This window comes from Mirounga leonina, unplaced genomic scaffold (assembly GCF_011800145.1).
Source record: "Mirounga leonina isolate KUSES-001 unplaced genomic scaffold, KU_Mleo_1.0 Mir_129, whole genome shotgun sequence".
NCBI classification, from domain to species: domain Eukaryota; kingdom Metazoa; phylum Chordata; class Mammalia; order Carnivora; family Phocidae; genus Mirounga; species Mirounga leonina.
The window spans coordinates 39,335,722-39,351,631 of NW_023270323.1; the positions used below are offsets into that span (position 1 = coordinate 39,335,722).

Here is a 15,910-nt window from a genome sequence, read left to right on the forward strand (position 1 = left end):
TGTGCTGGTTGTTTTCTCACCAAGCAGAAGTTTCCAGGCTGTGAACTTCTTGTCATTCATCCCTTGGAGTATTGATTAAAAGAAGTTCGTAACTGTTCGGCTCCTCAAGTCACAAGGACAAGCTCGCAGTCAGACCATGATCAAAGCACACAGAGGAGCCAAGAGATTTGTAGGACACTTCCTTGTTGGTAAATCAGAATCCCAGTGAAGAGCCAAGTCTACATCAGCCAGCAGACCCACTGTGGATGAGAGAAGAGAGAGTGCCCAGCCTACATGTGTCCTACACACAAGTTATATAAAGATGGTGCCAAACTCACAGCCCCAGGGAGAGACCACTTAACTAACGGATGCTCCCTGTTTCTGTTTAGAATTCTATCCCTGGGGCTAAGGGTTTATTTAAGCAAGCTCATCGCCAGAGATGTCAGTCCACAGAAGGGTTCAAGCAGATCAGTAGGAAAAGTGAGATCCAGAAAATCATGCTTCCAGAAAGGCAGTTTTTACATTTATAACTCTCTGGAGCGCTTTGCAGGAGCACTTTGCTCTCTAATCCTCAGTTTCTTCATCTCTACAATGGGAGTACTGTAGGATTATGTTGAGAATTAAATGAGATGATGCAGGTCAGGTCATTAGCACAGGACCTGGCTGACCGTAAGCACGCGATGGATGTTAGCAAAGATGCCGCTACTGTCGCTGTTGACCGTGGTGTTGAAGAGTAGGTAGAAGAAATCTTTATTTGAACAATCGTCCTGTATCTTTAGAGTTAAAGGTTTGAACTAGTATCAGCCATAAACGTGCTCATTTTTTTCTTCTTTGTCTACAAACATTAGTCAGTGTTCAGTTACAAGAGACGCTGCCTATGGAAAATCTTTGAAAGCTTTGGCAAGGCATTGGAACGTAAGTTGGGATTGCTTGATTTGTCTGATATCAATTTCAGTGCATGTTCTCTGCATAATTAAAAATAAAAAGATGCCCAGGGTTCTGAGGCCTGTCGAGGCAGTAGCCCATTTAGGAACTGGTCCCAGCATGATGATGTCCCAGCCCTAGTGATGACCTGAAGGTGCAGTGACCCTGTGTTTACTTCCTTGTTGATTTCCCTTCCCTGGCTCCGAGCTCATTTTCCCATTGCCTGCAGGAAAACAACATCCAGGGGTGCGGTAGGACTGACTTGGCAGGCCTAAAGGTGAACAAAAGGATCCTGGCTTTCGGGAGAGCAGAAGGAAATTCAGGGGAGCCTCAGCCGCATCCAGACCAGCACAGATCTGTCACTGATGCTAATTAGAGTGTTGCTCCGCAGGGGACTGCTCTTTCCGGAAGCTCCCCAGAGGGTGCTCTCAGGTTTATGGATCAGCATGTTACAAAGCCTTGAAAAAGGGGCAGGAGGCGAGCTGAGTAACTCCAAGGCCAAATGGTTTTCATGCATGTCTGGAAGAGGAGACACAGGAAAGAGAGAGAAAATTTCCCTGGGCTATTACTGAGTCAGAAAAGCTCAGCTCCCAAACGGACTGTCCGCTGAGGCCTCGCACAACTGGGAACTGATTCACAGTGCAGCAAAGGTAAGAGGCCTGGTTCCTCCACCAGGTAACATCTCATGCAATTTGAGAAACTTTGCTTTTGACTATCCCACTACTAGCCCTACCACCCACCCCACCCCAAGTGGTTGAAGAGAACTTAGAAGATAGAAGTGAAAAAGACACTCCAGAAAGGCCCTCAGGATATTAACACTTTTAATGTCTGATTTCTTTTTTTTTTTTTTTTTGCACCAGTCTTCATGAGAAACTTCTTCCTTCACTTTCAAAAATAAAAACTGCTTTTTTATCTTATTTTTTACTGGCCAAACAGGACAGTAAAAACAATCCACTAATGGTGACTGGATTTATATAACATTATTCTTCATCAGTATTCAGAACACATTCACATATTTTGTTTCATTTCTATCATAGAAATAGGCATTGCCCCCATTGCAATTTTACTCACAAAGAGACTTAGGTCCAGAGAAATTTGACTTGCCTGGTAGCATGTGGGTAGATAAGTAACAGCACATCCTGTCTCTATTCCTGCCTCTTTGCAGTAAAATGGTAACTCTACCTTTTTTTTTTAAGATTGATTGATTGATTGATTGATTGATTTAGAGAGCATGAGCAGAGGGCAGAGGGAGAGGGAGAGAGAATCCTCAAGGAGACTCCCTGCTGAGCACTGAGCCAGACTCAGGGTTCAATCCCAGGACCCCAAGATCACGACCCGAGCTGAAATCAAGAGTTAGACTCTCAACCGACTGAGCTACGCAGGTGCCCCAGTGACTCTACTTTTTAAACCAAATACCAGACAATATTCTCTGCCACATATTCTGACAAATGAGCTGATGAGAGGATAGGATTTTAGAAATTGGAACTCTCCTAGAAAACCAGAGATAGAGCATCCAGTGCTATATGCCACCTTGTTATTTATCACTGTTTACATTCATCCCTGGGCATTGAATCCAATTCAGCAAATGTTGATAAACTACATCCTTGGTGCCCAGCACTGGGTCACATGTCAGGGCATGGTGCAAACTATGTGCCCAAGGAGTACTGAAGGAGTTCAGTGTCAGGGCTGAGGGCGGAGGTCGTAGGTGAGAAGACTCTCCACAGGACATGTGCTTCACACTTGAGCTTGGCATAAGGGGGGGACTTTGATTGAGGGAGAGCATTTCAGATTGGTACAACTCCTCATGGTAGGAATTTGCTCAGGGAACATTTACAGCAAGATGGTGGCAACAGAGCAGGGCATGAAGAGCACATTCTGGGAATTAGATTGAATCATGGTTTTACTATCTACTTGCTCTGTGCCCTGGGGTAATTCAGTTAACCCTTGTGACCTCAGTTTCCTGATATGTAAAATGGGAATAATGGAGTCGTCTTAAGGTTTAAATGAGATAATGCATGTAAAGCCTTTGCTGGTACATAAGAAGTGCTCAGTAAATACTATTGTAATTGCCCTGGGCTTGGTTCCACGGGAGATACTAGGAATGCAGATAAGAGGAGCTCTACTCTCAATTTAATCAAACATTGTAAATTAGTTGTGTTTAACCAACTATCCTCCGGTGTAGTAAGTGCTCTGGGACCATGGATGGAAGGATCTGTGAGGTTTTGGGTGGGTGTTCTGGGCAGCCTGTTGGGGGAGGCGGGAAGAGGTTTCACAGTAGAGGCCTTGTGTGTAGGGAGGTAGCATAAGATAGTGCAAAGAGCTACACAGATGTAATTTTGAATCCCAGCTTCATCCTCAACCACATACATAGCACAAGTGTTTCATGTGCTAGGGCTGCGGTAACAAAACACCGCAGCCTAGGTGTGGTTTACACAACAAATTTATTTTCTCACAGTTCTGGAGGCTGGAAGTCCAAGATCAAGGTGTTGGCAGGTTTGGTTCCTTTTAGACCACTCTCCTTGGCTTGCACTTGGCCATCTTCTTGCTGTGTCCTCGTGTGGTCGTCCCTCTGTGGGCGTGCACCCCTGGTCTCTCTCTGTGTGTTCAAATTTCTTCTTAGAAGGACACCTGTTGGATTGGATTAGGCCCCACCCTAACAGTCTTATTTTAACTTAATAACCTCTAAAGGTTCCATCTCCAAATGCAGTCATGGTCTGAGATACTGGCGATTAGGATTTCAACATGTGAATTTGGGAGGATACAATTCAGCCCACAACAATGATCAAGCCACTAAACCTCTCTGAATTTCTATTTCCTCATCTCTAAAATGGGGACAATACTTACCAAGGAGAACCATTGTGACGATGATAAAAAGGACACATAAAAGGACACATATTCCAGTCTCGGGCCCATAGGAGGTGCCCAACAGGCTGTGGTTTTCATTATTAGCACTTTGGGCCAAACCTCAAGTGAGTGTGGAGTCCCTTGCCCAACCCACATTCCAGATAAACACTGAAGAACTGGCCTTTAGTTATCCCATGGACTTTCTAAGAGGACAGAGGAGCCCTCAGTGTTCCTGCTTCTTGGTTCTGATGAGCCCATCATCAGATAAGTCAAATGGCCAGCATGATCAGCTCTACAGATGTCTCTAGTTACTCAGAAATCTCCGTTATTCTCTAAATGAGTGGAATGAGAATACTTCTCTTCTGTGCCTCGTTAGAGAACCACCATGTACGGACAGACCCTGATCCTGCTTTTAGAGCAGCCACTCCAATCTCTGTCCACCCAAAGCAGCCTCTGGGTGCCTGTGATCTGGAAAGTCTGCTGGAAAACATTGTAATTCCAACCTAACATGCTCATTACATGTAGATGTAGATACAGATAGAGATGTAGAATAGAGGTATGTATGTGTGTATCTAGAAAAACCTCAAACTTCTAGAGGAGTCAGATACAGTATAGTATGAAGAGTTTTGCACTGTATTTTCTCTGAATCCTTTGAGACTAAGCTGCCAGAACAAAGCTTCCTCTTCCCCATGAACTTTAGTGTGCGTTTTCTATACACAAGGACCTTCCCCACATAACCACAAAGTCAGGAAATCAATGTTGATACATTCCTATTATCTAATCCTCGGACCCCAGCAACTTTTCATCAGTTGCCATTTTTGTTAATAATTTTTAAAAAAGATTATTTGAGAGAGAGAGCACGCGCGCATGCAAGCACGAGCGGGGAGAGGGTCAGAGGGAGAGGGAGAGATTCTCAAGCAGACTCCACGCTGAGCACAGAGCCTGAAGTAGGGCTCCATCCCACGACCCATGAGATCACAACCTGAGCCGAAACCAAGAGTCAGATGCCCAACCGAATGAGCCACCCAGGCACTCCCAGCAGTTGTCCCTCAGACCAACTCAAGTTTTCAGAATCAAGCGTTGTATTTAGCTGTCACCATCTTCTTTGTCTGCTCCAAGAGCAAATCTTCTTCGGGATTTCCTTCACTTTCATGACACTGACACTTTTTAAAAATCATGGAACACTACAGCAAAAACTAATGATGTAATGTATGGTGATTAACATAACATAATAAAATAAAATTAAAAAAGAATAAAATCAGGCACAGTTAAAAAAAAAATACAGGCCAGTTATTCTGCAGACTGTTCCTCAATCTGGGTTTGTCTGAGTCTCTTTGTGCTTTGATTCAAGTTTTACAACCTTGGCAAACAACATCACAGAAATGATGCTGTGTTCCTCTCATCGCATCCTATCAGGTGGCAGGTGATTTTAAACTTCACTGAGATTACGATAGTTGCATCTGCCAGGGCTCTCCACTGTAAAGTTAACTCTTCTTCCCTTTTTAGTGCGTAAGTGTTCTACAGAGTACTTGAAGTTAAATGTCTCGTTCTTAATCCAGAGTTCAACGTGCCCTTCTGACATGTTCCCATCATTCTTTGAGCACTTCCTGACTCCTTGGTATAATGAGATGCTACAGCCTTAAAATCAGCAATTGCTCCAAGAAGCTCTAGTTCCTTTTAGTAGAGATTTAGAATCCAAAGTCTGACTGCTAGATGTGTTTGTTGTGAACTGGAGTGTTGCTGTTCTCAGACTGTCTCAGTGGACAGAGCTAGGACCCCTGTGTGCGTTTCCATATTGGCCTATACGCCCTGAAAATTGTAAATTCACACTGCCACTTCCAATTTGAATCTAACACCACTGGGTTTATTCCAGGTTTCTCCCTTTCACAATTTGTAAGTCTCTTCTCTAACACTAGTCTGAGCTGGCTCCCATCATCCCTAATACCTTTTTTTTTTTTTAAAGATTTTATTTACTTATTCATGAGAGAGAGAGAGAGAGAGGCAGAGGGAGAAGCAGACTTCCCGCAGAGTGGGGAGCCCGATTCGGGACTTGATCCCAGGACCCTGGGATCATGACCTGAGCCGAAGGCAGACGCTTAACCATCTGAGCCACCCAGGCGCCCCATCCCTGATACTTTGGATCAGTCCCCTGTTTGTGACCAACTGCTACCATGACCCCTGCCCCCTTGCCCTACCCCTTCCCCATGCAGCTGCCCTCCTCATCTTGCTTGGACTCCAGTGGTCTGTGCCAGGCTGTCCTCCACAGGGATACCTTCCTCTGCTCATCCAGACTCTGACTCCTGTACTAGGCATCCCTTCTGTGTGGCTAACCTCCTCACCCTGTTTAGGCTCTGACACCGTCTGGGCCACCATATCTCCTCCACCCCCTGCATGGGTGACTACCTTACTTGGTCCCATAGCATAGCTTGAAAGACTGAATTGTTTAGGAAGAGAAAGGAAAGGAAAGAAGACATTTATTCAATTTTGACATTTTTGAGAAACTCCGAAGTCGCTCTGTGACCCATAAAGTGCATTTGAGCACATGTATTTGTTGTTACTCTTTGATTTGTGGGGAGCAGAGCAGCCTCCTCCACACAGATAGGACCCATGTCTCCAGTATCAGGCCTAAGGGACTGAGGTTCACACCATTCATTCTATTGCATTCAGTATTGCTCTAATCTATGTGGATATGGCTGCTCACTGTCTGCTAGGGTACTAACAACATTTCCAGGGTGAAAACTACTATTTGGGCAATCATTGCTCCTTTTCCTACTCCTAAGGCCCAGTCTGGGCTCTTCTTCATTTATTTCCTCAAAACCAAATATTTAAGCACTTTCTAGGTACCAGGTACTTGACTAGGTGGGGACATAGAGCTTTGAACCTTGGTGTTCACCTTCAAGAAACTCCCAGTCCACTGTGGGAGGAAGACAAGAATCGGACAGTTACATTTCCATGGGACCAAGTGCAGTGTTAGCTGTCTCAACAGCCTGTCAGGGGAGGGGCAACCAACAGGGCAGCAGAGAGCAGATGCCCGAGGGGAATCCTGACTGGGCAGGGTCAGCAAGGTGAGGAGGGCTGGTGGGAGGCACGGGGAGCCCTGTGTAAAGGGCCAGAGGCAAGGGCGGGGCTGGAAATGCAGGTGCAGGCTGGTGGAGGGAGGCCACCCACAGCAAGACCAACATAGCTGGATTTTAGACTAGAGGACAAGAGGCTCTGGAGCCAGGTTTTCTGGGTTCACACCCTGGCTCTGCCACTTACTAGCTGTGTGATCTTAGGCAAGTTACTGCTCTGTGCTTTAGTTGCCTTGACTGGGAAACTGGAGATTATTATAGTACTTACCTCATGAGACCAGGGTAATTGTTAAATTAGTTCTTTTAGATAATACATAGAAGAATGCATAGTGTATATAAAGCGGATAACAAATATTAAAAGTTATTGTTTTTCCCTATAGGTAGATCAAAAAGGGATTAAGGCACTGGCAAAGCAGAGGCACCAAAAAACATCATTAATTAAAAAGATAAATTTAAAAGAATGGATTTGGGCATTTCAACAGAAACTCTGAAGTCATCATCTTGAGAAAAATCAGAACTTTGGTGCACTTCTGTACGTTTATTTTATGGCTTACTGTTATTTTCTTTTGACATATTTTGGGGGATGGGGGTCCACTGGAATCTTTTCATTGTTTTGGCCTCCGAAGGTCCCAGCGTTACAAAAGAGACACGCTATGGAAACCTCTGTTCTATTGGTTTCCCAGTCACGGAGATCCATTAGGGATGGCCATTGTACACACTCATTGAGTCCCAGGACAATAGGATTGGTTATGATTGTTCTGACACCAGCACCAACCAAGGCTACCCCAAAACTGAAGAGAGGCCATCTTAAAATTCAATTATTGAAGAGAGGCCATCTTAAAATTCAGTTATTGCTAAAGCACTTCTGCACCCTGACTGCTCCCCAGTCAGAGAGTGGGGGCATTCCTGAAACCCATCCTAAAGTCTTTTTGAAACAGGAGTTGGCAGCCTTTCAGCAGTGGCCTTCTAGCCCCCTGCCACTGGAGCTGTGGACAGTGCTCCTTTCCCACAGCCACATCCCCTGAGAGGCAGGGGAACCAGAAACAGAGGCTCAGAAGTGCACATAGTGCATCAAAATGAAAAACTTCTATACATCAGACACAATCAGCACAGTGAAAGGCAACCTGTGGGATGGAAGAAAGTAGTTGCAACCATGTATCTGATAAGGGATTAATATCCAAAATATATAAAGAACTCCTACAACTCAACAATAAAAACCAAACAACTCAATTTAAAAAATGAGCAAAATAGACATTTCTCCAAGGAAGATATACAAATGGCAAATAAGCCCGTGAAAAGATGCTCAGTGGCACTAATCATTAGGGAAATGCAAATCAAAACCACAATGAAATACTACCTCACACCCATTAGGGTGGTGCTATCAAAAAGAAAAAAGAAAAGAAAAAAGCCAAACCCACAAAATAACAAGTGTTGGTAAGAACCCCTGTGCACCCTTGGTGGAAAGGTAGAATAGTGCAGCTGCTATGGAAAGCAGTATGGAGATTCCTCAAAAAATTAAAAATAGAACTACCCAAGATCCAGCGATTCCACTTCCGGGTACTTACCCAAAAGAATTGAAAGCAGGGACTCAAACAGATATTTGTACACCCCCATTCACAGCAGCTTTATTCACAATAGCTAAGGGATGGAAGAAACTCTAAAGTCCATGAACAGATGAACATAGGGGAAGGGAAGGAAAAAGAAAATAAGATAAAAACAGAGAGGGAGACAAACCATAGGAGACTCTTAACTGTAGGAAACAAACAAACTGAGGGTTGCTGGAAGGGACGTGGGTGGAGGGATGGGGTAACTGGGTGATGGGCATTAAAGAGGACACTTGATGGAATGAGCACTGAGTATTCTATGCAACTGATGAATCATCAAACTCTACCCCTGAAACTAACAATACACTATATGTTAACTAAATTGAATTTTTTAAAAAGTCCATGACCAGATGAATGAACGAACAAAATGTGGTATATGCATGAAATGGAATACTCCTCAGCCTTCAGAAGGAAGGAAATTCTGACCCGTGCTACAGCATGGATGAGCCTTGAGGACATTATGTTAAGTGAAATAAGCCAGTCACAATAGGATAACTACTATATAATCCCACTTACATGAGGAACCCAGAGTAGCCAGGCACTGGGAGGAGGGGGAATGGGGAATTGTTATTTACTGGGCACAGAGTTTCAGGCTGGGGAGATGAAGAGAGTTCTGGACGTGGGTGGTGGTGATGGGTGTGACGCGCAGCAGTGTCAGTGTGCTTTATGGCACTGAACTATGCACTTTAAAGTGGTTAAAAATGGTAAATTTTCTGCTTTTGGTACTTACCACAGTGAAAAATAATAATAATTAGGAAATGCCAATTAAGCTGGGCTTTTTTTCCTTAGCAAGGTGATTCTAGAAAAAAATGATTAGGAGAACTGTAGAAGGAAAATAATGCCATAATTTATAGAGAAATTATCCACATCTCAGAGTGTCCTGAGAAATGTCAGAGACCTAAACTTCAATACTCAAATTTTATTTTAAAGTACTTCTATGGAAAAAGAAGTGAGAAAATAAATCTTGGTCAGAACTTGGTCAAATTCAAAGACTTGGCGAGATATTCTCTTCCATATCACAACCTACTGGTCTTCCCGTGACATAAGGAGATCACCTCCTAAAACCAATAAGATCAGCATCATTTTGAAGATACAGACGTGAAAGAGACGCTATTCAATATGTTGATTGTTCCATTATGTGCGTGCTGCTACAACATTTAAACAGGTGCCCTGTGAGAGGGTTTTGAAAGACATCTGCCTGGATGTGTCTTGTGCTGGTTCCTTTTGTACTGAAAGGTACAGAAACAGACCCAGCGTGGGGCTGAATCTGAATTTGAGGTCATAGCCTGTGTTGGGAGAAGCATCCGCCTAACCTCTGGTTCTGGGTCAGCAAGAAGAGAGGAAACAGAGCAAGCAAGGCTTTTCCTCCCTCTTTCCTGAATACCTGACCAGGAGGCCAGCTCTGCCTCCCAGGGCGGGTCCTGCCTTTTATTGCTTCCTCCCCTTCTAATCTTTCAGGCTTGCTTTACAAACTCTGTGGGTCCTTAATTTACTCATACGTAAAATCGGAACAATAATGAGATATTAGCGGGCAACAGTGCTTTGTAAGCCATAAAAGGGATGTGTGTTTTAATTTATTTGTATACTACTTCATTCTACAAAGAAACTATGCTGCTGATAAGCAGATAATAGGAAGTAGAACACTAGCCTGTTTCCGGCCGACACGGTGTTTTTAGTTTTTCACATTAGCCACCAGCATCTAAAAATCAGATGATTTCATGTAAAAATCCGGATTTCAAATTCTGTTAAAATATAGGAACATCTGGCTACACAGTTCCCATATTTATCTGCTAATTCACTCACTCAGCCAATGCAGACTGGGTGAGAATTCTGGGCTTCTGGGTGCTGGGACATAGAGGGGAGGCGGGCTATAATTAAATAAAAAGATAAATAATAACAGACAATGGTAAATGTTACCAATAAAACAGGGTCAGAGGATAGAGATTGAGAGTGGAGTAAAGGGACAATGCTATTTTAGTAGAGTGACCAGGGGAGAACTTGTTCAGTTTGCTGCAGTCCACACCATGCCCTATAGCCTTTCTCACTTCAGTCATTTACTGCTGCCTGCTTGGCAGCTGGAGGCATCCGAGGTTGTCAGCTCTGAAATAAAATGATGGAAAATATCATCAAGAATTTAAATTAGGAACAGGGGAAATATAAATAAGAATAGAATGACAGGAGCAGAAGAAATTGGCACCAAGGATGGATGCCACGAGAGCCTCATGAGTGGTACAGTTGAGCGTCAGATTTAACTCTGAGCTTCCTGGAACTCAGAGCTAAGGGAGATATGTCCAATGACAGCATTCTCAGTTTTGGAAAGACAGAAATAAAACCATTCCTTTATGGGTATAGAACTTTTTTTCATCACCTGAACTTGGAGTAGAATTTGATCACATTAGGCTTTCTAAAGGGAACTCTGAGAAAATAATCAATAATCTCACCAACACAGGCACAGAAGTATTTTCCACGTTTCAGTCATTCATTCAAAACACCATGACTAAAACACTAACATAAGCACCAGAGATGCAAAAAGGCCTGTTGTTTTCTTTTCCTTTCCCCTAGTATCCATAGATAACAGATGAGGACATACTGCATTTAAACTAAACTCAGTGAAGGTCAAGATAATGCCATGCAGACGCCTGGTTCCTGCTGATCTCAGTTCACAGAGTAGTCAGCAGAATGGACAGAATGCCTGTCACTCAAACTATCTTCCTTCCATAAATCTATCTTCTCTCAGTTGGTTATTAAAGAAAGAGTAGAATTAACTGCTCTTTGTGACATTGCTCCATGACAGTCATCCTTATTACTAAAAGGCAATTTCTGTGACCTTTTGATGTAAGTAGGTAAATCTCCTTCCCTTTTCTGGAATAGCCCAGTGGGGGAAAAACATGGATGGTTATGCACACTGACTCCTTAATGTGGAAAACAGCCCACCTGAGGGAAGGAAATTCCTACATCCATTCACCCTCTGCACAAGAAGATTCCGCCACATTCCTGGGCTGGCGGGAGATCTAGCCCGTCTTCTAGAATGTTCCTAGGGAGCTTTCTCATGGCTCCAGTGTCCAGAGTGTCTTAAGAGTTCCCTTGCCAAAGGAGCCCAAAGGCTTCTTAATTTATGTTACCTCCACTGTGAATTCCCAAGTGCAGAGCGTGTCTATACTTTTAAATGTGTCTCCTGCCCCATGAGAAAACACACTGGTAAAAATGCACTTGAGCCAGATTTTCTGTCCTTATATTTTTGGCCCAGATGCTGCCCCGCTGAGTCCTTATCACCTGGATTATCTCTTGGCTCACTGGCGATTTTGTGGGTTCACTCTCCTGCACTTGGTGAGGATCAAGGTATTGTCTAAGGGCCAGAACCAAAACATTACTTCTCCCTCACTCTTTTTGAAAACTGAGAAGAGCATTTTGACTGCCAGTTGTAATCCTTACCCAGACTTCCTCCTCTCCATTACTACACCTCTCTGTTACTCTGACTAAATATCCCCTTTGAGCCAACCTCACAGAACTGGTTCTCTGGGTTTGCAACAATGACTTTCCAGAAACACCCCGAGTTCAGCCTGGCACGAGCCTCGCAGTCTCTGCTTGGCCATCTGGCAATGCGGGCCTTCTGGTGCTGAAGTTACTGACCCTACCTGAGATGTTATCCAAGTCACTTGATATGGAGTCCTGCTTTGTCCGGGAATGGGACAGCCCTCGAGTTCCCCAGGACTTGCTATGAGAGTCCCAGCTAGTGCTGTGTTTTCTGACAAAGCGCATCGTGTACGTTTCCTTCCACGGGCTGTAAACAAATTTGTAGTAGGTATATATTTACACACATTCACAAATGCCTCAATATATAACACATTTTTTTTTATTCTTATGTTAATCCCCATACATTACATCATTCGTTTTAGATGTAGTGTTCCATGATTCATTGTTTGCGTATAACACCCAGTGCTCCATTCAATTCGTGCCCTCTTTAATACCCATCACCAGGCTAACCCATCCCCAACCCCCCTCCCCTCTAGAACCCTCAGTTTGTTTCTCAGAGTCCATAGTCTCTCATGTTTCGTCTCCCCCTCTGATTTCCCCCCCTTCATTTTACCCTTCCTACTATCTTCTTATTTTAACACATAATGTATTATTTGTTTCAGAGGTACAGGTCCGTGATTCAACAGTCTTACACTATTCACAGTGCTCACCATAGCACATACCCTCCCCAATGTCTATCACCCAGCCCCCCTGTCCCTCCCATCCCCCACCACTCCAGCAACCCTGTTTGTTTCCTGAGGTTAAGAATTCCTCATATTAGTGAGATCATATGATACATGTCATTCTCTGATTGACTTATTTCACTCAGCCTAATACCCTCCAGTTCCATCCACGTTGTTGCAAAAGGCAAGATTTCATTCCTTTTGATGGCTGCATAATATTTCATTGTATATATACCCCATCTTTTTTATCCATTCCTCTGTTGATGGACATCTTGGCTCTTTCCATAGTTTGGCTATTGTGGACATTGCTGCTATAAACATTGGGGTGCACGTACCCCTTCGAATCCCTACATTTGTATCTTTGGGGCAAATACCCAGTAGTACAATTGCTAGGTCATATGGTAGCTCTATTTTCAACTTTTTGAGGAACCTCCATACTGTTTTCCAGAGTGAATGCATCAGCTTGCATTCCCACCAACAGTGTAAGAGGGTTCCCCTTTCTCCGCATCCTCGCCAACATCTGTCGTTTCCTGACTTGTTAATTTTAGCCATTCTGACTGGTGTGAGGTGATATCTCATTGAGGTTTTGATTTGGATTTCCCTGATGCTGAGCGATGTTGAGCACTTTTTCATGTGTCTGTTGGCCATTTGGATGTCTTCTTTGCAAAAATGTCTGTTCGTGTCTTCTGCCCATTTCTTGATTGGATCATTCGTTCTTTGGGTGTTGAGTTTGATAAGTTCTTTATAGATTTTGGATACTAGCCCTTTATCTGATACGTCATTTGCAAATATCTTCTCCCATTCTGTCGGTTGTCTTTTGGTTTTGTTGACTGTTTCTTTTGCTGTGCAAAAGCTTTTTATCTTGATGAAGTCCCAATAGTTCATTTTTGCTCTTGCTTCCCTTGCCTTTGGCGATGTTTCTAGGAAGAAGTTGCTGCAGCTGAGGTCGAAGAGGTTGCTGCCTGTGTTCTCCTTTAGGATTTTGATGGACGCCTGTCTCACATTGAGGTCTTTCTACCATTTTGAGTCTATTTTTGTGTGTGGTGTAAGGAAATGGTCCAGTTTCATTCTTCTGCATGTGGCTGTCCAATTTTCCCAACACCATTTGTTGAAGAGACTGTCTTTTTTGCATTGGACATTCTTTCCTGCTTTGTCAAAGATGCATTGACCATAGAGTTGAGGGTCCATTTCTGGGCTCTCTATTCTGTTCCATTGATCTATGTGTCTGTTTTTGTGCCACTACCATACTGTCTTGATGATGACAGCTTTGTAATAGAGCTGGAAGTCCGGAATTGTGATGCCACCAGCTTTGCTTTTCTTTTTCAACATTCCTCTGGCTATGCGGGGTCTTTTCTGGTTCCATACAAATTTTAGGATTATTTGTTCCATATCTTTGAAAAAAGTTGATGGCATTTTGATAGGGATTGCATTAAATGTATAGATTGCTCTAGGTAGCATTGACATCTTTGCAATATTTGTTCTTCCAATCCATGAGCATGGTACATTTTTCCATTTCTTTGTGTCTTCCTCAATTTCTTTCATGAGTGTTCTGTAGTTTTCTGAGTACCAATCCTTTGTCTCTTTGGTTAGGTTTATTCCTAGGTAGTTTATGGTTTTTGGTGCATTTGTAAATGCTATCGACTCCTTAATTTCTCTTTCTTCTGTCTTGTTGGTGTATAGGAATGCCACTGATTTCTGTGCATTGATTTTATATCCTGTCACTTTACTGAATTCCTGTATGAGTTCTAGCAGTTTTGGGGTGGAACCTTTTGGGTTTTCCACATAAAGTATCATATCATCTGCAAGGAGTGAGAGTTTGACTTCTTCTTTGCCGATCCAGATGCCTTTTCTTTTTGTTGTCTGATTGCTGTGGCTAGGACTTCTAATACTATGTTGAATAGCAGTGGTGATAGTGGACATCCCTGACGTGTTCCTGACCTTAGAGGGAAAGCTCTCAGTTTTTTCCCATTGAGAGTGATATTTACTCTGGATTTTCATAGATGGTTTTTATGATATTGAGGTATGTACCCTCTATCCCTATACTCTGAAGAGTTTTGATCAAGAAAGGGTGCTGTACTTTGTCAAATGCTTTTCCTGCATCTATTGAGAGGATCATATGGTTCTTATTCTTTCTTTTATTAATGTATTGTATCACATTGATTTGCAGATGTTGAACCAACCTTGCAGCCCAGGGATAAATCCCACTTGGTCCTGGTGAATAATCCTTTTAATGTACTGTTGGATCCTATTGGCTAGTATTTTGGTGAGAATTTTGGCATCCATGTTCATCAGGGATATTGGTCTGTAATTCTCCTTTTGGATGGGGTCTTTGGTTTGGGGATCAAGGTAATGGTGGCCTCATAAAACGAGTTTGGAAGTTTTCCTTCCGTTTCTATTTTTTGGAACAGTTTCAGAAGAATAGGTATTAATTCTTCTTGAAATGTTTGGTAGAATTCCCCTGGGAAGCCATCTGGCCCTGGGCTCTTGTTTCTTGGGAGATTTTTGATGACTGCTTCAATTTCCTTAGTGGTTATAGGTCTGTTCAGGTTTTCTACTTCTTCCTGGTTCAGTTTTGGTAGTTGATACATCTCTAGGAATGCATCCATTTCTTCCAGATTGTCTAATTTGCTGGCATATAGTTGCTCATAATATGTTCTTATGATTGTTTGTATTTCTTTGGTGTTGGTTGTGATCTCTCCTCTTTCATTCATGATTTTATTTATTTGGGTGATTTCTCTTTTCTTTTTGATAAGTCTGGCCAGGGGTTTATCAATCTTATTAATTCTTTCAAAGAATCAGCTCCTAGTTTTGTTGATCTATTCTACTGTTCTTTTGGTTTCTATTTCATTGATTTCTGCTCTGATCTTTATTATTTCTCTTCTCCTGCTGGGTTTAGGCTTTATTTGCTGTTCTTTCTCCAGGTTCTTTAGGTGTAGGGTTAGGTCGTGTACTTGAGACCTTTCTTGTTTCTTAAGAAAGGCTTTTATTGCTATATACTTTCCTCTTAGGTCTGCCTTTGCTGCATCCCAAAGATTTTGAACAGTTGTGTTTTCATTTTCATTTGTTTCCATGAATTTTTTAAAATTCTTCTTTAATTTCCTCATTGACCCATTCATTCTTTAGTAGGATGCTCTTTAGCCTACATGTGTTTGAGTTCTTTCCGACTTTCCTCTTGTGATTGAGTTCTAGTTTCAAAGCATTATAGCACATTGTTTTAACTTAAATCCCTTTCATTCATTTCTTTCATCACTAAAGCGAGTACAAAACACAGTGAGTTCAACAGATCCATCAG

At 42.7% G+C, this 15,910-nt stretch overlaps 1 protein-coding gene across 1 annotated transcript in view; it reads left to right on the forward strand.

Annotated features, from left to right (window-relative positions):
* Positions 1-1,025: 1,025 nt before the first annotated feature.
* Positions 1,026-15,910, forward strand: part of LNX1 (ligand of numb-protein X 1) — a 182,117-nt gene continuing 167,232 nt past the window's right edge. Inside the window, exon 1 of the mRNA XM_035004992.1 lies at positions 1,026-1,553. The gene's annotated coding sequence lies outside the window, so the exon portion shown is untranslated. The remainder of the gene's footprint in view (positions 1,554-15,910) is intronic.